Source organism: Capricornis sumatraensis, chromosome X, assembly GCF_032405125.1.
Source record: "Capricornis sumatraensis isolate serow.1 chromosome X, serow.2, whole genome shotgun sequence".
Lineage (NCBI taxonomy): Eukaryota > Metazoa > Chordata > Mammalia > Artiodactyla > Bovidae > Capricornis > Capricornis sumatraensis.
Window position 1 is genome coordinate 16,508,111 of NC_091092.1, and position 25,166 is coordinate 16,533,276.

Sequence of the window (25,166 nt, forward strand, 5' to 3'; positions counted from 1 at the left end):
TAGCTGTTGAATGGGTCCCTTCCTCTCCACCCTTCTACTTAGCTGATTCACTCCTCACCTCTGTCAGGTACCACTGCCACAGTCTCTTCAGTGGTTCCTACTGGGATGATTTGGCTTTCTAAATGTGAGGAAGACCCATTCCTCCTCTCCAATAAAACCACCAATGGTTCCTCACCACCTACAGAAAAGCTTCAAGGCTTTGGCATGAAAAGAAATTGCACCAGAGTCTCCTAAGAGCTGACACCATGTCTTATTCATTCTTGTATCTGACACCCCCATCCCACCCCTGCCAATTCACTCTCTGACACATGGTACATGCTCAATTGATATTTGATGACTGAATGAGTATATAAATGAATTTTAAATCATTGAATGTCAGAAATAGAAGGAACTTCAGAGAGTATAGTCTTAGAGATGTAGTTCAACCCTCTTGATTTACAGATGAGGAAAACTAGGCTCAGGGAGTTTAACACTAAGGCAGTGTTCATCTCAACCCTCTGTACTGTGCTGAACTTTGGTAAATAATAGAATGGGTCTCCTAAAGTGGAATATGATGCTTATTCTCTGAATAACTTTAAATATAGAAAACATGAAGACTCCAGGGATGGAACTCATTGGTCTTGGTTAATTCTAGAAAATGTTACAGCTTGGCACAACACAGTGTGAAAAAACAGTGGTATTTCCCTCCTTCTTAGTAAAGCTTTTTAAAGGCCCAGAATAGTTTTTCCCAAATAAACCAACAGAATATATTGGAGAGGGGAAAAAGCCATGTCCCAAAAAAAAGGAGCAAAAAAAGAAAAAAAAAAGGCTTGAAATGTTAGATGCAGACTAGCTTCTACTCAAGGGGCGCTTTACCCTGGCACCTACAGTTAGGATGCACACAACAGGCCAGGTCAGGAGGTGGTTCTGTACTGATACAGTGACCTCATACCTGCTTTGGTTTTCTAGAACACCCATCTTTGTGAGAACCCCACTCCAAATATAATAATATCTTTGCCCCCCACCCCTTTTAGTCAAGAGACAACTCTTTAAATACCAGAAGTCTTCAGATACCTCCCTCCAGAACAACCAGGAATCTTTGAAAAGGAACATCCATTTTCTAAGGTGCTCAAGAGACAGCAGTAGCTTTAGTAAGAAAGGGACATTATTTGGCCTGATGCACTTATGCCTTAGTGGCCACCCTTCTCCCTAGGGATATTATGACTGCAGAGACTTTCCTTGAGGTGAAAGAAACCAGTGATTTAGCAATTGAGAAAGGTGGGGACTTTCTTGGTGGTAAAGTGGATAAGAATCTGTCTGCCAAAGCAGGGGACACGGGTTCAATCCCTGGTTTGGAAAGATTCCACATGCTACTGGGCAACTGGGCAACAAGCCCGTGCACCACAACTATTGAGTCTGTGCTCTAGATCCCACAGGCTGCAACCTCTGAGCCCAGGCAATAAGAAGCCACTGCAATGAGAAGCCCATGCACCGCAACAGAAGATTAGCCCCTGCTTTCAACTAGAGAATGCCTGCGTGCAGCAGTGAGAATCCAGCACTGCCAAAAAATTTAGAAAGGTGTACACATGTTGGGAGGAGGTGAAGACCCTGATCATAGGAAGGTGAGGACCCTTCAAGAGTCAAAAACTCACTGAAGAGATACAACTTTCTGTGCCCCCAAACTCATTTTGTATAGCATCAAAAGACAGTTAAATAAAGCCCAGGAAAAGAGTTGCTGGATTGACCATACCTTTTCAACTTATTAACCTTCAAAGATGACATGGGTTCTTTCTTGCTTCAAATATTATCAGGGAGCGACACAACTTCCTTGTGTCCTAAAGAAATATGTGTCTTAAAGTAGTTGTGTGGAAGCAACTACTTTGGAACTTCACTATTTATGAAAAGAGTTTGATGTTATGATAAAAAGCAGCTTATAACTAATTAGGTTATTCTGATATATGTTCAATTATCTAAAATAGAAATAACCGTGCTTTATGGTCATGGGGAGGCATACTTTAGGAACTCAATGTAAATGACGAATTTCTCAAACTTTGACATATAGCCAGGTGAAATGCCTAGATTTTTTGTCCCTAGATATTGGGCTGCAGCACCAGGTATTTCCAACCCCTTTGTATTCTCTCAGAACCCCTGGCTTCCCTCCCTGATTACTCTCTGAACAATCAGAGAGTGTTGTTCCTCTTCTGAAGGACCACCCCTGGGTATCTAAGAGGCTCCTGGGAACAAAAATTCTGGGCCATCTGGTTGTGCCTGATTGGTGTGTGTGTGAGGGGTTGTTCTTGGAGGACCACAGAGTGGGTAGGGAAGGCAAGGCAGGGGAAAGGGGTGGCTCTACTATGTATGTATGGGGCTAAGGAAAATCTGAAAGTGTGAGGAGGTGAAAACCCAGGTCGAGTTTTCAATGGACTCTGGGTGTACAGAGTCTCCATGTTTTCAGGCAGATTGAGAATGAGGATTCTGATAAGGCTGTCAGTTCAGGGATGAACCAGAAAATCAGGAAAGGCTCCAATTTCCCAGGCTCCTTGGCTCCCAACAGTCTAGGGCAATAAGTAAACAGGCACTGTCTTAATCCCTGCCAAAGGCTGATTGAGTGTAAGGGATGGCAAACCCACATCTGATCAATCTTTTCTCTAATAAGGAGAATGAGGAAGAGAGCAGAAGGGCATTGGAGCATAGAAACAAACACTGCTGATTTCACACCTAGATGTTGGATATTGTTTTGACCTGTTTACCATTAGAGTTTTCTAAGAGCTGGGACCATGTCTTATTCACACTTGTAATCTGAAATCCCTACACCCCGCCCCTGTCTAGTGCAGTGTCTCACACATGGCAAATGCTTAGTAAATATTTTCAGACAAACAAAAGCTAAAAATATATGGAACTGGACAGTGGAGTGGAGATAGGGGAAGTATTGGAGGTTCTGTCCAGCACTGGAAAACATTCAGTTCAGTTCAGTCACTCAGTCGTGTCCAACTCTTTGTCACCCCATGGACAGGCTTCCCTGTCCATCACTAACTTCCAGAGCTTACTCAAACTCATGTCCATCGAGTTGCTGATGCTATCCAACCATCTCATCCTCTGTCATCCCCTTCTCCTCCTGCCTTCAATCTTTCCCAGCATCAGGGTATTTTCCAGTGAGCCATTACTGGAAAACATTACTAGTTATGTTTCCCCCAGAGGGAAAAAGTTCCAGTGATCTGAGAACTTAAAAACTCTGTCTACTAATGCTTGAGCTGTGCTTAGTCCCTCAGTCGTGTCTGACTTTTTCCAACGCCACGTACTGTAGCCCACCAGGCTCCTCTGTCCATGCAATTTTCCAGGCAAGAATACTTGGAGTGGGTAGCCATTCCCTTCTCCAGGGGATCTTCCCAACCCAGAGATCAAACCCAGGTCTCCTGCATTGCAGGCAAATTCCTTACCACTGAGTAAATGTAGTCTTCATGAGAGCATCAAAACAATGAAGATTGCGAGCATACTATCTTCCCCCAAAGTTTTATCTTGTTCATTTCTAATCCCTCCTTCCTGCTTCTTCTGCCACAGGCAACCATCCATTGATCTGCTTTCTACAGATTAGTTTGCATTTTCTAGAGTTTATATAGAGAATCACAAAGTATGAACTCTTTTGCATCTGGCTTCTTTCCACTGAGCATTATTATTTGAATATTCAAATATGTTGTGGCATGTATCAGTAGCTCATTTGTTTTTATTGCTATGTTGTATTCCCTTGCATGGATACACTAGAATTTGTTTTTCCATTTACCTGTTGAAGGATACTTAGGTTGTTACCAGATTCTTGATTACAATAATGCTACTATAAACATTCATATACAAGTCTTCACATGTACATAGGCTTTCATTTCTCATGGGTAAATAGGAGTGGATCATAAGGTAAGTATACACTTAACTTTCAAAGAAACTGCCAAATTGTTTTCCAAATTGGTTGAAACCTTTTACATTCCCACTTTCTATACATCCTCTCTAACACTTGCTATTTGTTGTTTAGTTGCTCAGTCGTGTCTGACTCTTTTGTGACCCCATGAACTGTAGCCCATCAGGCCCCTCTGTCCATGGGATTTTCCGGGCAAGATGGAGTGAGTTGTCATTTTCTCCTTCAGGGAATCTTCCTGACTCAGGGATCAAACCCACGTCTCCACATTTCCCGCACTGCAGGTGGATTCTTTACTTCTGAGCCACTGGGGAATTCCAACACTTGCTATAGTCAATAAAAATTTATTTTAATCATCCTAATACTATGAAGAGGTATCTCACTGTAGTTTTAATTTGCATTTCCTCAATGACTATTTGAAATGATCATCTTTTCATGTGCGTATTTGCCATTGCATATTTTCTTTGGTGAAATGCTATTCAGACCTTTACCCATTTTTAATTGAGTTGCTCATTTTCTTATCATTGAATTTTGAGGGTTTTTTATATATTTTGGATACAAGTTTGTTATCAGATATATGCATCACAAAGATTTTCTCCTAGTTGGTAGCTTGCATTTTCACTCTCTTAACAGTCTTTAACAAAACAGAAGATTTTACCTTTAATTTTGGTGACATCCAATTTATCATTTTGTTCTTTTACAAATTGCTTTTTGTGTCATATCTAAGGAATATTTCCATAACCCAAGGGCATGGTGATTTTTATACTATGTTGCTATCTAGAAGTCTTATAGATTTTGATTTTACATTTAGATCTATGATCAATTTTGAGTTAATTTTCGTATGTGGTACTAGATAGGAATCAAAGCTCATATTTTTGTGTTTGCATACATAATTGTTATGGTAATATTTGTTGGAAATATTCTTTATTCAACAAATTGCTTTTGTTATTTTGTCAAAAATCAGTTGTACACATATGTGTGTCTATTTCCAGACTTTCTACTCTGTTACATTAATTTATTGTCCATCTTTATAGCAATAAGGGCTTCTCTGGCCTTATTGTGGGTAAAGAGTCTGCCTGCAGTGTGGGAAAACCATGTTTGATCCCTGGCTTGGAAAGATCACCTGGAGGAGGAAATGGCAATCCACTCCAGGATTCCTGCTGGAGAATTCCATGGACAGAGGAGCCTGGTGGCCTACAGTTCTTGGGGTCACAAAGAGTTGGACACAACTGAGTGACTAACACTTTCACTTGCACTTTATAGCAACACCACACAGTCCTGATCATAGTAGTTTTTAAGAATTGATGCTTTTGAACTGTGGTGTTGGAGAAGACTCTTGAGAGTCCCTTGGACTGTAAGATCAAACCAGTCAATCCTAAAGGAAATCAGTCCTGAATATTCATTGGAAGGACTGATGCTGAAGCTGAAACTCCAATACCTTGGCCATCTAATGCAAAGAACTGACCTATTGGAAAAGACCCTGATGCTGGGCAAGATTGAAGGCAGGAGGAGAAGGGGACGACAGAGGATGAGATGGTTGGATGGCATTACTGACTTAATGGAACATGAGTTTGAGTAAGCTCCGGGAGTTGGTGATGGACAGGGAAGCCTGGTGTGCAGCAGTAGATGGGGTCTTAGAGTCAGACACGACTGAGTGACTGAACTGGTACGTCTTGTAGTCAGGTAGTGGTTGTCTCTCAACTTTGTTCTTTTTAAAGTTGTTTTACCTCTTCTAAGACCTTTGTATTTCCATATGAATTTGAGAACCAACTTGTCAATTTCTACAGACAACATTTCTTATGTTCAGTTGAGAGAGTATTGAATCTATAGATGAACTTAGGAAGGATTGACATCTTAACAATATCAAGCCTTCTAGCCTTGTGAACAAGTCTATTTCTGCACTTATTTAGGTCTTTAATTTCTCTCAGGAACGTTTTATGGTTTGCAGAGTGTAGATCTAGTCCATCTTTCATCAGCTTTATCACCAGGTATTTATTATTTTTGTGGCATTATGTTATATTTTTTACAGTTTAATTTTCTATTCACCATTGATAACATATTTATGGATTTGGTTTGCTAGTATTTTGTTGAGGATATTTGCAACTATATTCATGAGGGATATTAAGGGATATTAGTCTACACTTTATTATTTTTTTCTGGTTTCCATATTAAGGTAACAATAGAGCTATTGAATAAGTTGAGAATTACTAAAAATAATACTATTTTTAGTATTTCCTCCTTTTACTTTTTGGAAACGTTTGTGAGGAGTTGATATTAATTCTTTTTTGAATGTTTGATAGAATACAAAAGCAGGGCAATCTAAGCCTGACGTTTTCTTTCTGGGAAAATTTTTGAACTACAAACTCAATTTCTTTAATAATTAGAAGGTTGTTGTATTATCTATTAATTTTTTATGAAGCTTTGTTAAGTTGTGTCTTTCAAAAAATTTATTCATTTTATCTAAGCTGTCAAACTTATTGGCATAAAATTGTTTAAATTTCCCTTAATAGTTTTTACTAATCTATAGTGATGTTACTTCTCTCATCTTCCATATTGGTTATTTATTTTTTCTTTCATTTTTTTCCCTGATAAAACAGGCTAGAACTTTGTTCATTAATCTCGCAAAGAATCAGCTTTTGGTTACATTGATTTTTCTCTATTTGGAAGGATTTTTGGAAGGATTTTTCTCTATTTTGTTTTCTATTCCATTGATTTTTGTGTAGATATGTATAATTTTGTTTCTTTTGCTTAGATTGGTTTACTTTGCTCTTCTTTTTAGAAAAATAGTCAGTGCTTATTTGCATAAGAACTTGGTTCTTTCTAATATAGACATTTAGTGCTATAAATTTCACCATAAACAGTGCTTTAGTATCATCCCAGGATTTCTGAGATGTGTATTTTCATTTTCATTCATTTAGGACAGTTTAAATTTCCCTTAATTTTCTTCTTTTATCCTTTGGTATTTAGAAGCTTGTTATTTCGTTTTCAAATATTTGGGGGTATTTTATAGAGGGTATTTTGTTATTGATTTCAAGTTTAATTGCTTTGTGGTAAAAAAAAAAATGCTTATTATAACTTAAAACTTTTAAAATATATTGAGATTTGTGTTTTGGCCCAGAATATAGGGTATCTTGGTAAATATTCTGTGAACATTTACACTTGAAAAGAATGCATTCAGCTGCTGTTGGGTGCAGTATTCTATAAATGTTAATTAGGTCAAGTTGGCTGATTGTGTTGTTCAAGTCTACTATATTCTCTCTGATTTCACTCTATTCTATTAATTATTGAGACAGATATTGAAATCTTAGACTACAATTGTAGATTTTTCTATTTATTCTTGCAGTGCTGTCATTTTTTTCTACATGTTTTTGCAATATCTTTTTAGGGACATAAACATTGAGGATTATTATGTGCTCTTCCTTGTAGACCTCTTTATCATTCAGTTCAGTTCAGTCGCTCAGTCGTGTCTGACTCTTTGCGATGCCATGAATCGCAGCACACCAGGCCTCCCTGTCCATCGCCATCCTCCGGAGTTCACTCAGACTCACATCCATCGAGTCTGTGATGCCATCCAGCCATCTCATCCTCGGTCGTCCCCTTCTCCTCCTGCCCCCAATCCCTCCCACTATCAGAGTCTTTTCCAGTGGGTCAACTTTTCGCATGAGGTGGCCAAAGTACTGGAGCTTCAGCTTTAGCATCATTCCTTCCAAAGAAATCCCAGGGTTGATCTTCAGAATGGACTGGTTGGATCTCCTTGCAGGCCAAGGGACTCTCAAGAGTCTTCTCCAACACCACAGTTCAAAAGCATCAATTCTTCGGCTCTCAGCCTTCTTCACAGTCCAACTCTCACATCCATACATGACCACAGGAAAAACCATAGCCTTGACTAGATGGACCTTAGTCGGCAAAGTAATGTCTCTGCTTTTGAATATGCTATCTAGGTTGGTCATAACTTTCCTTCCAAGGAGTAAGCATCTTTTAATTTCATGGCTGCAATCACCATCTGCAGTGATTCTGGAGCCCCAAAAAATAAAGTCTGACACTGTTTCTACTGTTTCCCCATCTATTTGCCATGAAGTGATGGGACCGGATGCCATGATCTTCGTTTTCTGAATGTTGAGCTTTAAGCCAACTTTTTCTCTCTCCTCTTTCACTTTCATCAAGAGGCTTTTTAGCTCCTCTTCACTTTATCATTATGAAATAGCTTTATTTCTGATAATTTTCACACATTGTTTCTTCAAATATCTGACCCCCTCAATTTTGTTCTGCAATTACGTGTATAATAAGTAGTCTCACAGATCACTAATGCTTTTTGTATTTGGTTGTTTAATTCTCTTTTCTTCCTGAGTTTTATTTTTGTTAGTTTTTACTGTTACATCTTCAAGTTCACCACTCTTCTGCAATGTTTAATCTGCCATTATTCCATCCTGTATATTTTTCATCTCAGAAATGGTATCTTTCATCTCTAGAAATTTTGAGATACTTCCATATCTTATCTTTTTGAATATCTGGTGTATAGTTATAATAATGGAATAGTGTTAAAATAACTATTTTAATATTCTTATCTGATAATTCTAATATTTGTATCAATTCTGGATTTACTGATTTGTTGATTTTTTTTATTATGGATTGTATTTCCCTGTTTCTTTGTTTGCCTGATCTGATATGTAATTTATCAGATATGCAATGTGAATTTTACCTCGTTTTGTGCTGGATATTTTTTTCAGTTTTACTGAGGTGTAATAGACATGAAATTGTATAGAAATTTAAAATTATATATGTACAACATGATGATTTTACATATGTTTACTTTGTGAAATGATTACTATAATCTGGTTAAATAACACATTCATCATCTCACATAGTTGCCTTTTTGTCTGGTTGTAGTTGCTGAGAACACTTAAGTTCTACTCTCTTGGCAAATTTCAAGTACACATTGCAGTACTATTAACTATAGTCACTTTTCACTTTCATGCATTGGAGAAGGAAATGGCAACCCACTCCAGTGTTCTTGCCTGGAGAATCCCAGGGACGGAGGAGCCTGGTGGGCTGCCGTCTATGGGGTCGCACAGAGTCGGACATGACTGAAGCGACTTAGCAGCAGCAGCAGCAGCAGCAGCAGCAGCAGCAGCAGCAGCAGCAGCAGCATGCTGTACATTAGATAGCCAGAGCTTATTAAACTAATAAATGAAGGCTTATGCCCTTTGAACAGCATGTCTCGATCTCCATGTTCTGGTAACCATTCTACATTGTGATTCTATGGGTTTGGCTTTTTTCTTTTAAGATTCTACATGTAGATAAGATCATATGATATTTGTCTTTCTGTACATAATTCCACTTAGCATACTATCCTCTGTGCTATGCTTAGTCACTCAGTCATGTCCAACTCTTGCAACCCTATGGACTGTAGCCTGCCAGGCTCCTCTGTCCATGGGGGTTCTCCAGGCAAGAATACTGGAGTGTGTTGTCATGCCCTCCTCTAGGGGATCTTCCCAACCCAGGGATTGAACCATGGTCTCCCACATTGCAGGCAGATTCTTTACTGTCTGAGCTACCAGGGAAACCCAAAAATACTGGAGTGGGGAGCCTATCTCTTCTCCAAGGGATCTTCCCAACCCAGGAATAAAACCAGGGTCTCCTGCATTGCAGGTGGATTCTTTACCAGTAGGCTCAGTCAGTGGTGTTGCAAATGGAAATATTCTATTCTTTCTTGTGGCTGAATGATATTCCATTTATATATACCATATCTTCTTTATCCATTCATCTGCCAATAGACATTTAGGTTTTTTCCATATCTTGGCTATCATGAATAACACTGAAAGGTACATGGGAATGCAGATATCTCTTTGAGGTACTGATTTAGTCTTCCTCGGATATATAACTAGAAGTGGGAATGCTGAATCGTACGGTATTTCTGTGCTTAAAATTTAATGACCTCCATACTGTTTTCCATAATGCCTGCACCAAAAATTTTACATTCCCACTAATAGTGTACAGGGTTCCCCTTTTCTACACATGCTCACAAACAGTTGTTACTTGTCTTTTTGATAAAAGCTATTCTAACAAGTGTGAGGTGATATCTTATTGTGCTTTTGATTTGCATTTTCCTGATGATTAATGATATTGAGAACCTTTTCATGTAGCAGTCTATATGCCTTCTTTAGAAAAAAATATGTCTAAGTTTTTAGCTTATTTTAAATTGGATTATTAGAATGGTTTTGCTATTGAGTTTTGTAAGTTCTTTATATATTTTGGGTATTAATTCCTTATCAGATACATAGATTTCAAATATTTTCTCTCATTTCATAGGCTGCTTATCATTTGTTGTTTCCTTTGCTGTAGAGAAGCTTTTCAGTTTGGTATGGTCTCATTTGTTTAGTTGTGCTTTTGTTGCTTTTACTTTTGGTGTCAGGTTCAAGAAATCATTGCCAAGATCTATGTCAAGGAATTAACTGTCTATGTTTTCCTGTAGGAATTTTACAGTTTCACATCTTACATTCAAGTCTTTAATCCATTTTGAGTTAATTTTTGTATATGGTGTATGATAGCAGTCTTATTTCCTTTGTTTGCATGTGGCTGTTGAATTTTCCCAGCACGGTTAATTGAAGAGACTATCCCTTCTCCATTGTAATTCCTGGCTTCTTTGTCATAAAGTAATTGACTAAATATTTGCGGATTTATTTCCGGGATCTCTATTCTATTCCATTGATCTATGTGTCTGTTTTTAAGCCAATACCATACTATTTTAATTGATATAGCTTTTCAATTTTGTTTGAAATCTGGAAGCACAATGCCTCCAGCATTGTTCTTCTTTCTCACTATTGCTATGGCTATTTGGGATCTTTTGTGTTTCCATACAAATTTTAGGATTGTTTGTTTTATTTCTATGAAAAATGCCACTGGAATTTTGATAAGGATTGCATTGAATCTGTATATTACTTTGGGTAGTATGGACAGTTTAACAATATTAATTGTTCCAATCCATTAGCATCAAAAATATTTCCATTTGTTTGTGCCTTCTTCAATTTATTAAATTAAAGCCTTGTAGTTTTAACCTCTTGATTAAATTTATTCTTAGGCATTTTATTCCTTTTGATGCAATTATAGATAGGATTGTTTTCTTAGTTTCTCTTTCTAATAGCTCATTATTAGGTGCAAAGAAACACAGTAGAATTTTGTATTGATTTCATATCTTGCTGGATTGTTTATTAGTTCTATAGTTTTCTGGTGTACTTTTCAGACTCTCGTGTACATAATATCATGTTATCTGCAAATAGAGACCGTTTTACTTCTTCTTTTCCAATTTGCATGTCTTTTATTTATTTTTCTTACCTTATGGCTCTGGCTATACTATGTTGAATAGAAGTGCTGAGAGTCTTGTCCCTGATCTTAGAAGAAAAACATTCAGCATTTTATTGTTGAGTATGATGTTAGCCGTTGCCTTATCATTAGTTCAGTTCAGTTCAGTTGCTCAGTCATGTCCGACTCTTTGCAACCCCATGAATCACAGCACGCCAGGCCTTCCTGTCCATCACCAACTCCCAGAGTTCACTCAAACTTATATCCATTGAGTCAGTGATGCCATCCAGCCATCTCATCCTCTGTTGTCCCCTTCTCCAGCCCCCAATCCCTCCCAACATCAGGGTCTTTTCCAATGAGTTAACTCTTCGCATGAGGTGGCCAAAGTACTGGAGTTTCAGCTTTAGCATCAGTCCTTGCAATGAACACCCAGGACTGATATCCTTTAGAATGGACTGGTTGGACCTCCTTGCAGTCCAGGGGATTCTCAAGAGTCTTCTCCAACACCACAGTTCGAAAGCATCAATTCTTCTGTGCTCAGCTTCCTTCACAGTCCAACTTTCACATCCATACATGACCACTGGAACACCATAGCCTTGACTAGATGGACCTTTGCTGGCTAAGTAATATCTCTGCTTTTCAATATGCTATCTAGGTTGGTCATAACTTTCCTTCCAAGGAGTAAGCATCTTTTAATTTCATGGCTGCAATCACCATCTGCAGTGATTCCGGAGCCCCAAAAAAATAAAGTCTGACACTCTTTCCACTGTTTCCCCATCTATTTCCCATGAAGTGATGGGACCAGATGCCATGATCTTCGTTTTCTGAATGTTAAGCTTTAAGCCAACTTTTTCACTCTCCTTCTTTCACTTTCATCAAGAGGTTTTTTAGTTCCTCTTCACTTTCTGCCATAAGGGTGGTGTCATCTGCATATCTGAGGTTATTGATGTTTCTCCCAGCAATCTTGATTCCAACTTGTGCTTCTTCCAGTCCAGTGTTTCTCATGATGGACTCTGCATAGAAGTTAAATAAGCAGGGTGACAGTGTATAGCCTTGACATACTCCTTTTCCTATTTGGAACCAGTCTGTTGTTCCATGTCCAGTTCTAACTGTTGCTTCCTGACCTGCATACAGGTTTCTCAAGGGGCAGGTCTGGTAGTCTGGTATTCCCATCTCTTGAAGAATTTTCCACAGTTTCTTGTGATCCACACAGTCAAAGGCTTTGGCATAGTCAATAAAGCAGAAATAGATGTTTTTCTGGAACTCTCTTGCTTTTTCGATGATCCTCTGGATGTTGGCAATTTGATCTCTGGTTCCTCTGACTTTTCTAAAGCCAGCTTGAACATCTGGAAATTCACAGTTCATGTACTGATCAAGGCTGGCTTGGAGAATTTTGAGCATTACTTTACTAGCGTGTGAGATGAGTACAATTGTGTGGTAGTTTGAGCATTCTTTGGCATTGCCTTTCTTTGGGATTGGAATGAAAACTGACCTTTTCCAGTCCTGTGGCCACTGCTGAGTTTTCCAAATTTGCTTGCATATTGAGTGCAGCACTTTCACAGCATCATCTTTTAGGATTTGAAATAGCTCAACTGGAATTCCATAACGTCCACTAGCTTGCCTTATCATATTTATCTTTTATTATTTTGTGTATTTTCCCTCTATACCTGCTTTGTTAGGAAACTATCATAAATGGATAATGGCCTTTTCCATTTTTTTCTGCATCTATTGAGATAATTATTTTATATTTGTCCTTTTTTTGTTGTTGCTAATGTGGTGTATATACATATTGACTGATCTGTGATGTTGAACCCTTCTTGCATCCCTGGGATAAATTTCAACTTGATGATTGTGTATGATCCTTTTACTGTATTGTTGAATTCAGTTTGCTAATATTTTGTTGAGGATTTTTGTCTCTATATTTATCAAGGTTACTGGCTTGTAATTTTCTTTTTGTATAGCATCCTTGTTTGGTTTTGCTATCAGGGTAATGCTGGCCTTGTTAAATGTGCTTGGAAGAGTTTCCCTATTCTATTTTTGACCAAACATATTTTTTTATTATATCACACCTATTCTACTAACACCAGAGGAGTTCATTTTCTCTGGCAGTCACTGAGACAGCTTCACACAAGACATGCCATCGATTTCCAAGCTCAGTATTGCCAGAAACAGGTGGAATGTCTATCCCAAGTTTTTTCTTGATTTCCTTAGACTGTAGTAAGTATCCAAAAATATTTGGTAAAAGAAAGAAAAGAAAGAATGGAGAGGGAGGAAAAGAGGCAGGAAGGGTAGATATAGATATCATCCTCAAGGAGCTCTAACTCTAGTAAAGAAAATAGATAAATGAATAAATAATTTTTATACAATCTAGAGGATGGATTAAGTCTTTAAAGATGAGTGAATGTTAAATAAAGGTAGGAAGTGGATTCTAGGCAGAGGACTTACATTCAGTAAGGATGTAATGAAATACAGCACATATTTCATCACATATCAAGAAGGCTTGATATTAACCAGTTATTTACTTATCCCTTCTTGCTAGTTCTCTTCCTTTGGCTTTTACTACCTTTCCATCCAGTTCTGCCCCTAGTTGTCTTCAGGCTGGGCCATTACTCAGCCTTTCCTATCTTCAAGTCTCCTCCTTGAACTTCTGTCTCACCTCCCTCCAATGTAGGATGCATAGGTCAGTAGGAATCTTTCTGGAGTGTTTTGATCTTCTCTTGCTCAGATAATGACCACTCATAGAAAGTCCTCACTTCCCTGTCAAAGCCCTCTCTAAAAAAAATAAATAAAAACTTGTTAAACTTCCTTCAGTTCTTGCTACTGTCTGACTTCAACTCATTGTTCTAGCCAAGTTATCTTATTTCCTGAGACAATAAATATGACTTGCACACTCATGTCTCTAAACTGTCCTACATGCCAGGAATCCTCTCTCTTCCTCTCCCCTCCTCTGTGAACACAGCTCTGGCAGGAGATCTAACCGATAACTGAAATAGAGCCCACTGCAGTGAGCAAAATGCAAGTTAGCTCCCTGCAGATCTGAAACAGGCAGAACAATTTTGTGTGGGCACTTGGGTCTCCAATTACAAATTCTGGGCCAGTTCTGATCCTGAGGGCCCCTGAGGATTCCTAGGAGAAAGAATTCATGCAGTTTTGATCTCCCCAGGTTAGGTTCAATGTTCTGAGGCTGCCCTGAAGAAGACTGTGAGATGATCAAGTTGGTCTCACTAGCTTCATTTTCTTCTTTTATATTTTTCCTTTTTTAAATTCTCTAATCCAGAACTCACCATCATTCCCCTTCATCCTGGCAAAAAGAAAAGGGGATCCAATAATTTTACTCATATTGCTGTGTTGGGATTGAATCGGCTACATCTCACAGGAGGTTGTCAGGGGTTAGAAGGAACTTCAGCCACTACTGGCTGTGGGATCTTGGGCAAAGAGCATGACCTTCTGTGCCTCAGTTTCCTTATCTGTAAAAGGGGAATAATAAGAGTATTTATATCACTGTTAGATATAATTATTACCTGTCAATCCCTGATATGGTAACCCTGTCTAGTAGGGTTAGGCAGCCTATGCTTCAGTGCCTTCAATAATAGGAGCACTCTGTCTCCCAGGTTAGCCCATTTCTTTTGCAATTAAAAAGTTGTATCAGAGAGGAGGGGCAGTATTTGCAGGATAGGAGTGGGTCCCTCTCAGATTTCTAGCATAAAGGTAGTCCCTACCATGGATTTTCTGAGGCTGCCTCATTTCTTCTGAGATCAATACTTGCATAATCTTAATTGTTGTAGAATATTTATAGTAATAATAATTCATCTATTGAGTGCTTACTATGTGCAAGCATTGTGCTAAGTATTTTATATGCATTATCTAAATATTTGAGATAAGCCTATTTTATCATTGTTAATAACTAAATTTGAGATAGTGCTTATTATGAGCCAGGCACTTCTCTAACCCTAAAAATAGATATTACTATTTGCTCACGTTACATGTGAGAAAACTGTGGCACTAAAAGGTTAAGTAATTCTCTCCATTTCACACAGCTGATTAGTGGCAGAGGTAGATTTTGAACCCCAGCAGTCTTCCTGGTAGCTCAGTGGTAAAGAATCTGCCTGCCAGGCAGGTGACCTGAGTTCAATCCCTGGGTTGGGAAGACCCCCTGGAGAAGGAAATGGCAACCCACTCCAGTATTCTTGCCTGGGAAATCTCATGGACAGAGGAGCCTGGCATGCTTCAGTCCATGGGGTCATAAAAGAGTCAGATATGACCTGGCAACTAAACACCAACAACAAAGTCTGACTCGCAGTCTGGCTCCAGAAATACTCCTTAACCGCTAAGTCATACTGCATCCCTTGTTGTTTAGTCACTAAGTCATGTTAGGTCCAGCTCTTTCTTGACCCCATGGACTGTAGCCTGCCAGGCTCCTCTGTCCATGGGATTTCCCAGGCAAGAACACTGGAGTGGATTGCCATTTCCTTCTCCAGGGGATCTTTCCAACCCAGGAACTGAACATATGTCTATCTCTTGGCATGTGGATTCTTTACAGCTGAGCCACCAGGGAAGCCCGCTGCAGCCCTTATGAGGTGACAATTCTAATCAACAGGGTCTCAGAGAGTGTAACAACTGCCAACATTCTATTATTACTCCTGCCTCCACCCCACCCCTCAAGGGGAAACTTTGTTTTGCTTTTCATGTTACCTCAACTATCCTTTTAGGGATCATTCCCACCTTCCCGTCTTTGCTAGTGATGAACTGTGTGCCATAAGACAAATTGCTTGACATCTTTAATTCTGTTTCCTCTCCTCCAAAACAGAAATGATATCCACCCAGGAGGATTGTTATTACTGTCTACCCCAGCCCATACCAACGAACTCCAGTCAACCCACCCACACACTATTCAGCTGGCAGCCAATAAATCCAAATACCAGCCCTCAGGGCCCTTTTCATGGCAATCACCTTGAACCCACTCACTTGCTCCTGGTCTGGCTCTTCATTCACTCTGAACTGGTTCCTATGGGTTCTTGCCTCCTGACCTTGGCTCTGCACACTGTGTTTGCCTTCACACAGATCTCCCAGACTTGACTATCTCAGTGCTTCCTAAGCAAAGAGTAGCTTCACCTTCTGGTTCTGCCTGTTCCTGGCTATTCCAGTTAGGTCCAGCCAAACCCCAGACCTAACTCCCAATGTGGTAGCCCTGGGTCACTGTCAAGGGCCATCAGATTAAACCCCTGCTAGTATGTGTTGTATAGCAACATGATGGATTTTCCTACTTTACTACCACTGAGTTTCCATTCAGGTTATTTTCAATGTTGAATGCACCCTTAACCCACTTACTGCAATGACAGTTTCCATTATTTGCCACTTTGCTGCATTAATTCAGTTCAGTTCAGTTCAGTCATTCAGTCATGTCCGACTCTTTGCGACCTCACCGCAAGTCTCCCTCTTCATCACCAACTCCCGGAGCTTACTCAAACTCATGCCCATTGAGTCAGTGATGCCATCCAACCATCTCATTATCTGTCGACCCCTTCTCCTCCTGCCTACAATCTTTCCCAGCATCAGGGTCTTTTCAAATGAGTCAGTTCTTTGCATCAGGTGGCCAAAGGATTGGAGCTTCAGCTTGAGCATCAGTCCTTCCAATGAATATTCAGGACTGGTTTCCTTTAGGATGGACAGGTTGGATCTCCTTGCTGTCCAAGGGACTCTCATGAGTCTTCTCCAACACCACAATTCAAAAGCATCAGTTCTTCAGTGCTCACCTTTCTTTATAGTCCAACTCTCACATCCACACATGACTACTGGAAAAACCATAGCTTTGACTAGGCTGACCTTTGTCGGCAAAGTAATATCTCTGGTTATGAATATGCTGTTTAGTTTGGTCATAATTTTTTTTCCAAGGAGTAAGCGTCTTTTAATTTCATGGCTGCAGTCACCAACTGCAGTGATTTTGAGCCCCCCAATATAAAGTCTGTCACTGTTTCCACTGTTTCCCCATCTATTTGCCATGAAGTGATGGGACCAGATGACATGATCTTAGTTTTCTGAATGTTGAGTTTTAAGCCAACTTTTTCACTCTCCTCTTTCACTTTCATCAAGAGGCTCTTTAGTTCTCCTTCGCTTCCTGCCATAATTACTAAGCACCATCCCAAATGCTGTTGATTCCAAGCACTTAAGAAGAAAATTCAGATAGCAGATCATATCCAGCATTCTCCCCAATAAAAAGAAATGCTATCATCTACCAGACATTTACTCCATCCCAGGCACAATGCTAAATATTTTAGATGAATACCCTCACATAAGCTGCTCAGCAGTCTTATGTGATAAATAGTATTATCCTCATTTCCCAGCTGTAGAAACTGAGGCACAGAAAGGTTGAGTGACTCATCTAAGATTACACAGTCATTACATGGGAGAGCTGGGATTTAAGTTCAGGCTTCCCTGATGGCTCAGGCAGTAAAGCATCTGCCTGCAATGCAGGAGACTTGGGTTTGATCCCTGGGTTGGGAAGATCCCCTGGAGGAGGAAATGGCAACTCACTCCAATACTCTTGCCTGGAAAATCCCATGGATGGTGGAGCATGGTGGGCTACAGTCCACGAGGTTGCAAAGAGTCAGGCATGACTGAGCGACTTCACTTTCTTTCTACATCCCACACTGAACACATCCCATGTTAACTACTGAACACTGTTGCCTCCCAATTTACATCATCTCCACTAAGTGCTTGAAGACCTTGCTGGGCCTATTTACAATTCAAGAAACTGTGAACCCTTTGAATTATCTTTCCTGTCAATACTAACCCTGCCCATGTGGTGGGTATGTGGCTTCCAGCACTCTAAAAGAAGCCCAACCTACCCATATGTCTGTCCTTCCATGACAACCAGGGACTGGGGGAAGAGGAGGTGCTGAAATTCTCTGATCCACAGAGCTGGTTGAAGGAGTTGGTGCAAGAGAAAGCCTGTGGATTAGGAGAGTGCTGGTGGGAACCAGACTTTTACCTCAAGAATGCTCTGGAGCAAGTCACAACTTCTCACTGGGCAAACCGGGAGAAGTCCCAGCTGTGTGCCATTACACTGGGCCAACTCACCCACACACTATGAGGCAGGTGGCCAAAGAAAATGAGTCACAGACCTCAGGACTTCATTTGAGGCAGTTACCCCGAACCCTCTCACTTCTGTCTTGCCCTTGCTCTGCACTCCCTTCTCTGTTCCCTGGCATATCTGGCTTCAGACCTTCTTGGAACTATCTCCTCTTTGTGACCCTGCATTCACCCTTTAGGCTTGCTATGCTCAGCTTGCCCTCATCCCCTGGCTCTTGCTTATCTTCACAGTCTTAGGTCACTACCATGGCCAATTTAATCTCCTGTCCCTGGAAACTCTATTTTGGAACTGGCCCACCTGACCAGTGCCTCAGCCCACAAGGTAGTGAGGGGTTGGAAGAGAAAAGGGGATCAGAAAGTAATGAGACATCATGGAGAAAGATGCCTAGCCAGTGCCCCCACCCTACTGTAAATGCGTCCTTCATGGTATATTAACCCTAATCCCCTTCCACTATTTGGAAACTTTTTGTGGCCAAATAATTTTCCCACAAAACAGACATGGTTCGGGAAACTGAGAATGCATACAGCTGCCATATTCTTTAGACTATAAATTAGAATACATGAACTAATGCTGTGAATGTACTTACAGCAACAATACAATGGAATGTTTAAATTCATTACTGCCCTAGAAAATCTCTGATGTGCCATAACCATGCTTATAAAGGATGATGGAAGGGTACCACATATGTTCGTGTGCTCAAAAACAGTGCCTGCTAGACTGACGTGTTGACTATACCCTACCACACATGGCTCATTCCTTGCACTCTGGTCAGACTCATCTGCCTTCAGTTCATCATATTTGCATCACTCCCTCCTGCCACAAGGGGCAAGCTATTTCCTTTTCTAGCAAGTTCTTTCTCTCTTCTTGAGAATTAACTCCCCATCTCTTTCCAGATCTTACCTCCATCATCACTTCTTTGCAGGTGTTTTCCCTGCCTTCCTTATTAATAGTGTCATGATCTTACCCACTGGATCCATTGTAGCACTTATGGCAGTTGCAAGTATGCATTTATTTATATGATAATGTGATTGATGTCTGCCTCCACCACTAGAATGAAAGTTCCATGAGAACAGGGGCCATGTCTTCTTGTTCACTGCTATAACCTTGGAATTTGGAATAGCCAACACAAAGTAAGTGTGTTTGTTTGTCTGTTTAATTGTTCAGCAAATAGTTGGCCAGAACTGCTCACCAACCAAGTCCTCCTAAGATCCTTGGCTAAATGCATCAAACCCATGGGAGGAGAAGGAAGGTCCTGGAATACATTTGGGCTGATTTTCTCCAATCAACAAATTGGTAACTATAAGTTTAGCAGTTGAGTAAAGTACAAACTCCTAGCAAATGGGATACAGACTATGTACCTTTCTAGAAGAGAGAAATTGTGATAGGCAGGGCACAGAAATGTAAGCAACATGCCCAAGTTTACTTAACTAGTAGATAGCAGAGTCAGTATTTAGACCCCAGCTATCGAGTTCCACTTGATTAATCTTCCTGAACCTCTGTTTTCTCATCTGTAAAATGGGTGCAATCAGTGGTGCTAGCTTGAACAGTTATAAGAATTAAATATGATAATGTATTGAAAGTACTTGCACATAAGTATTCATTGTATGGCACCTATTACTGTTAGTTTCTTTGAAAATAAAGGGAAGTCAGAGAATCTGTATGCTAGGACGTGGAGAAATAGCTGTTTTTCCATAAAGCCCTCACCCACCCTTGTCTTGTTTGCTCTCCCTTCCTTTTTCCTTCCTCTGTCCTCCTTTACTCTCTCTCTCCAGCTATAATCTCCAAGAGAGTTGCTTTTAGGGGTTAATAAGACAGAGGAAGACAGAGGAACAGATGGCGAGAGCTCAGATTTATCTCCTTAAGAAAGGAGATGAAAAGAACACTGGAAGGAGGAAGAAATAAATGAAAGGTAGGAGTGAAGGGTTTTTCCAGTAGTCATGTATGGATGTGAGAGTTGAACTATAAAGAAAGCTGAGCACTGAAAAATTGATGCTTTTGAACTGTGGTGTTGGAGAAAAGACTCTTGAGAGTCCCTTGGACTGCAAGGAGATCAAATCAGACAATTCTAAAGGAAAACAGTCTAGAATATTCATTGGAAGTTCTGATGCTGAAGCTGAAACTCCAATACTTTGGCCACCTGATGTGAAGAACTGACTCATTTGAAAAGACCCCGATGCTAGGAAAGATTGAAAGCAGGAGGAGAAGGGGCCGACAGAGGATGAGGTGTTCGATGGTATCACCGACTCGATGGACATGAGTTTGAGTAAGCGCCAGGAGTTGGTGATGGACAGGGAGGCCTGGGCGTGCTACAGTCCATGAGGTCGCAAAGAGTCAGACATGACTGAGTGACTGGACTGAACTGAGGAGTGAAGGGACAACACATGTAAGATGGTTATGTTCTTCCTCTGCTAAATAAAAGTATGGCTGTACACAGCTTTACTACAGGACTTTCTTCTCCATTTTAAAAAGGGTTGAGGTGAAGGTGAAGTCGCTCAGTCGTGTCTGACTCTTTGTGACCCTGTGGACTATAGCCTACCAGGCTCCTCCATCCATGGGATTATCCAGGCAAGAATACTGGAGTGCGTTGCCATTTCCTTCTCCAGGGGATCTTCCTGACCCAGGGATCGAACCCAGGTCTCCCACATTGGAGGCAGATGCTTTAAAGGGGGATTTTAATACAGGATGCTGGGGGATGGTGCACTGGGATGACCCAGAGAGATGATATGGGGAGAGAGGTGGGAGAGGGGTTCAGGATTGGGAACTCACGTACACCCGTGGTGAATTCATGTCAATGTATGGCAAAACCAATACAGTATTGTAAAGTAAAATAAAAATAAATAAATTAATTTTAAAAAAAGGGATGGAGAAAGGGGAGGCATAAAGCCATGGGCTTGGAAAGGTACTGTCTATTAGTACCATTTAATTTATAGTCATCTCTACCCTACATTTTTTGGAAAGGAGAAAAGCCTAGAAAACATTGCCTTAACTTAGGTAGCTTTGAAACACACACACACACACACCCCATTGTTCAGCGCTGCCCCTTTAGCATTTCCTAGGCATGTCATTTATATTTGTGTGCCTGTTGGTTGAGCGTGTCACTGGTGCTCACAGCACAGGAGCCACAGGAGTCAGGGGAATGTGTCTTTCCCTTTGAAACCAAGTGCTTAATGTCTTTGCTGGGAATTGTGGTGAAAGATGGATGAGAGGAATGGCTCTTCTGATAGTGGCAACACAAGCAGCTCCCCATTCCCTACTGGGTTTGTTTAGCTGTGCCTTAGATACCAGCATACCTGGGCCTCTTAGAAGACAACGGCCCAATTGAATAGATTCCCTGGAAGTCCAAGGGGCAGAGCACAGCAGGAGAAGTGATTTTGGGGAGTTTGTTAGGCTAACTTGGCAGACTGGAAACTAGGGAAACCTCTGGGGTACATAACCAAACCAAACTTGTGAAATACTGGCTCATCCCCAGGTCCTCTGTTAAGGCCTTGGGGGAAAGTCCTAAATGCAAGCCAGTCAAGTTGAACTTTACACTATTTATAATTACAAGGTAGGAAGAAAAAGACAGGAGAAAAGAAAGGGGAGACAGAAAGCAGGAACATAATTAAGGCCTGGCTAGCAATGGCTTAGATACAGTGTCATTAAAGGTAAAGCATGCTTCTATAAATCAATGAATGAAAACTTTTAAAAAATATTTTTAAGAAAGAAAACAAATGTGCAAGAAGAACCATTGTAGTACCTGGCATTTCATAAAATGAAAAATATACTTGTATTCAAAGGGAAATGTGCCATGAAAATGTAACAGATGAAATGTTGCAGGATTCTAATCAAGAACATACACAAAGCATTATTATATTTAGCATTGTTACAGTTCTGTATGAAATATAATTTAGTTGGGGAGGGTGGAGTGGAGGCAAGCATGTTACATCTGATCAGTCACCATAAAGCTACTTCCCTATTCCTGCTTATGGCGAACTGAGTGGGCTTTATATTAGTAATACACAGAGCTGTCTAAGATTAGGAACAAGACAGTGGTGCCCACTCTATCATTCCTAATCAACAAATTACTAGAAGTCTTAGCTAGAGCAATCAGGTAAGAAAAAAAATAAAAAGATAGTAGAATTGAAAAGGAAAAAGTAACATTGTCTCTATTTGCAAATGACATGATTTTGTACATAGAAAATCCTAAAAGTTCAGCCAAAAAACATATTTGATCAATGAATTCAGTCAATTTGCAGGATACAAAATTAACATACAAAAATTGGTAGCATTTGTGTATACTAATGACTTTTCTGAAAAAGAAATAAATAAATCAATCCCACTTACAATAGTATTTAAAAAAAAACCTTTAGGAATAAATTTAAATAAGGAGATTAAAGATTTATACTCTGAAAACAGTAAGACATTGATGAAGGAAATTGAAGAAGGCACAAACAAATGGAAATGTATCCTATATTCATGGATTGGGAGAATTAATATTGTTAAAATGTCAATAATACCAAAAGCTATCTGTAGATCCAGTGCAATCCCTATCAAAATTACAATGGTGTTGTTTATAGGAATAGAAAAAACAGTCCTAAAATTTATACAGAGCCAGAAAAGACTCATAGTCAAAGAAATTCTAATAAAGAGGAATAAAGCAGGAGACATCACAGACAATCAATCATAGTTCTTGATTTCAAGCTATACTATAAAGCTATAGCCATCAAAATAGTATGAAGTGAAATGAAGTTGCTCAGTTGTGTCCAACTCTTTGTGACCCCATGGACTATAGCCTACCAGGGTCTTCCCATGGGATTTTCCAGGCAAGAGTACTGGAGTGGGTTGCCATTTCAATAGACCAATGGAACAGAATTGAGAGCTCAGAATAAACTCAAACATATATAGTCAACTGGGGAACCAAGAACCTACAAAGGAGAAAAGATAGTATTTGTAATAAATGGAACTAGAATAATTTCTATTCAGAATGAAAATGGTAATTATTAGAGAAATGCACATCAAAACTACAATGAGGTATCATCTCACACCAGTCTGAATCAGTCAGTTCAATTCAGTCACTCAGTCATGTCTGACTCTTTGCAACCCCATGGACCACAGCATGCCAGGCTTCCCTGTCCATCACCAGCTCCTGGAGCTTGCTCAAACTCATGTCCATCAAGTTGGTGATGCCATCCAACCATCTCATCCTCTGTCATCCCCTTCTCTTCCCAACTTCAATATTTCCTAGTATCCAGGTCTTTTCCAATGAGAATGGCCATTATTAAAACATCTACAAATAACAAATGCTGGAAAGGGTCTGGAGAAAAGGGAACCTTCCTACACAGTTAATGGAAATATAAATTTGTACAGGCAGTATGGAGAACAGTATGGAGGTTCCTTAAAAAAAAAATAAAGTTACCATATGATCCAGCAATCCCACTCCTGGGCATATATCCAGATAAAACTATCATTCCAAAAGATGCATGCACCCCTGTGTTCATAGCAGCACTATTTACAATAGCCAAGATATCAACGTAAATGTCCATTGACAGAAGATTTGGGGTGTGTGTGTGTGTGTGTGTGTTTGTGTGTGTGTATACATATATATATAGATATAATGAAATATTACTCAGCCATAAAAAGAATGAAATAATGCCATTTGCAGCTACAAGTATGGACCTAGAGATCAGTATATTAAGTGAAGTTAGAAAGAGAAAGACAAATACCATATAATATCACTTATATGTGGAATCTAAAATATGATGCAAATGAACTTATCTATGAAACAGGAAAAGACTCACAGACATAGAGAAGAGGCTTGTGGTTGCCATGGTGGGGAAGGGGGGGGGGAGGGCTGGATTGGGAGTTTGGGTTTAGCAGATGCAAACTAGTGTATATAGAATGGATAAACAAGGTCCTACTGTATAGCACAGGGAGCGATATTCAATGTCCTGTGATAGGTGCCCAGAAATCATCCTAAGAGTGGCTGTGTGATGCTGGGCCAGGAGGGAGGCCTTGACTTGGGTTTGACACACTCACCCTGAGCATCCTTGTCACCTGGTTTTGTTTAGGTGGCTCCCACAGAGAAGGGCGGCAAGAAGAAGGGCCGGTCTGCCATCAATGAGATGGTGATCAGATAATACACTATCAACATTCACAAGCACATCCATGGAGTGGGTTTTAAGAAGCATGCTCCTAGGGCACTCAAAGAAATTTGGAAACTTGCCGTGAAGAAGATGGGAACTCCAGATACGCACATCGACACCAGATTCAACAAAGCTATCTGGACCAAAGGAATAAGGAATGTTGCATACCAGATCCATGTGCAGTTGTTCAGAAAACGAAATGAAGATGAAGACTTGCCAAACAAGCTCTACACGTTGGTTACCTACATGCCTGTCACCACCTTCAAAGATCTACAGACAGTCAGTGTGGTTGAGAACTAACTGCTGACTAACCAATAAAGTTATTGAACTGTAAAAAAAAAAATCCTGTAATAAACCACCATGGAAAAGAATATATACATATATATTATATACATTACATATATATAACTGAATCCCTTTGCTATACACCAGAAACTAATACCATGTTGTAAATCAATTATATTTCAATAAAAAAAGAAAGAATGAAGCTGAACACATGCCTTATACCTGATACCTCTCGTAAATACTAACTCAAAATGGATGAAAAACTTGTATGTAAGACCTGAAATCATAAAACATCTAGAAGAAAACATTGGAATAAATCTCCTTGACATGAGTCTTGGTAATGGTTTTTTGGATATGACACATAAAGCACTAACAAGAAAATGAAAAGATAAGCAAGGGGGACTACCTCAAAGTAAAGAGCCTCCTCACAGCAAAAGAAGCCATCAGTAAAATGAAAAGAAAACTTATGAAAATATTTGCAAATCAT

The 25,166-nt window shown here is 39.8% G+C and overlaps 1 pseudogene; it reads left to right on the forward strand.

The window, feature by feature from the left end:
* LOC138071126 (large ribosomal subunit protein eL31-like) overlaps positions 1–24,694 on the forward strand; it is an 86,246-nt pseudogene extending 61,552 nt beyond the window's left edge.
* The last annotated feature ends 472 nt before the right edge of the window (positions 24,695–25,166 follow it).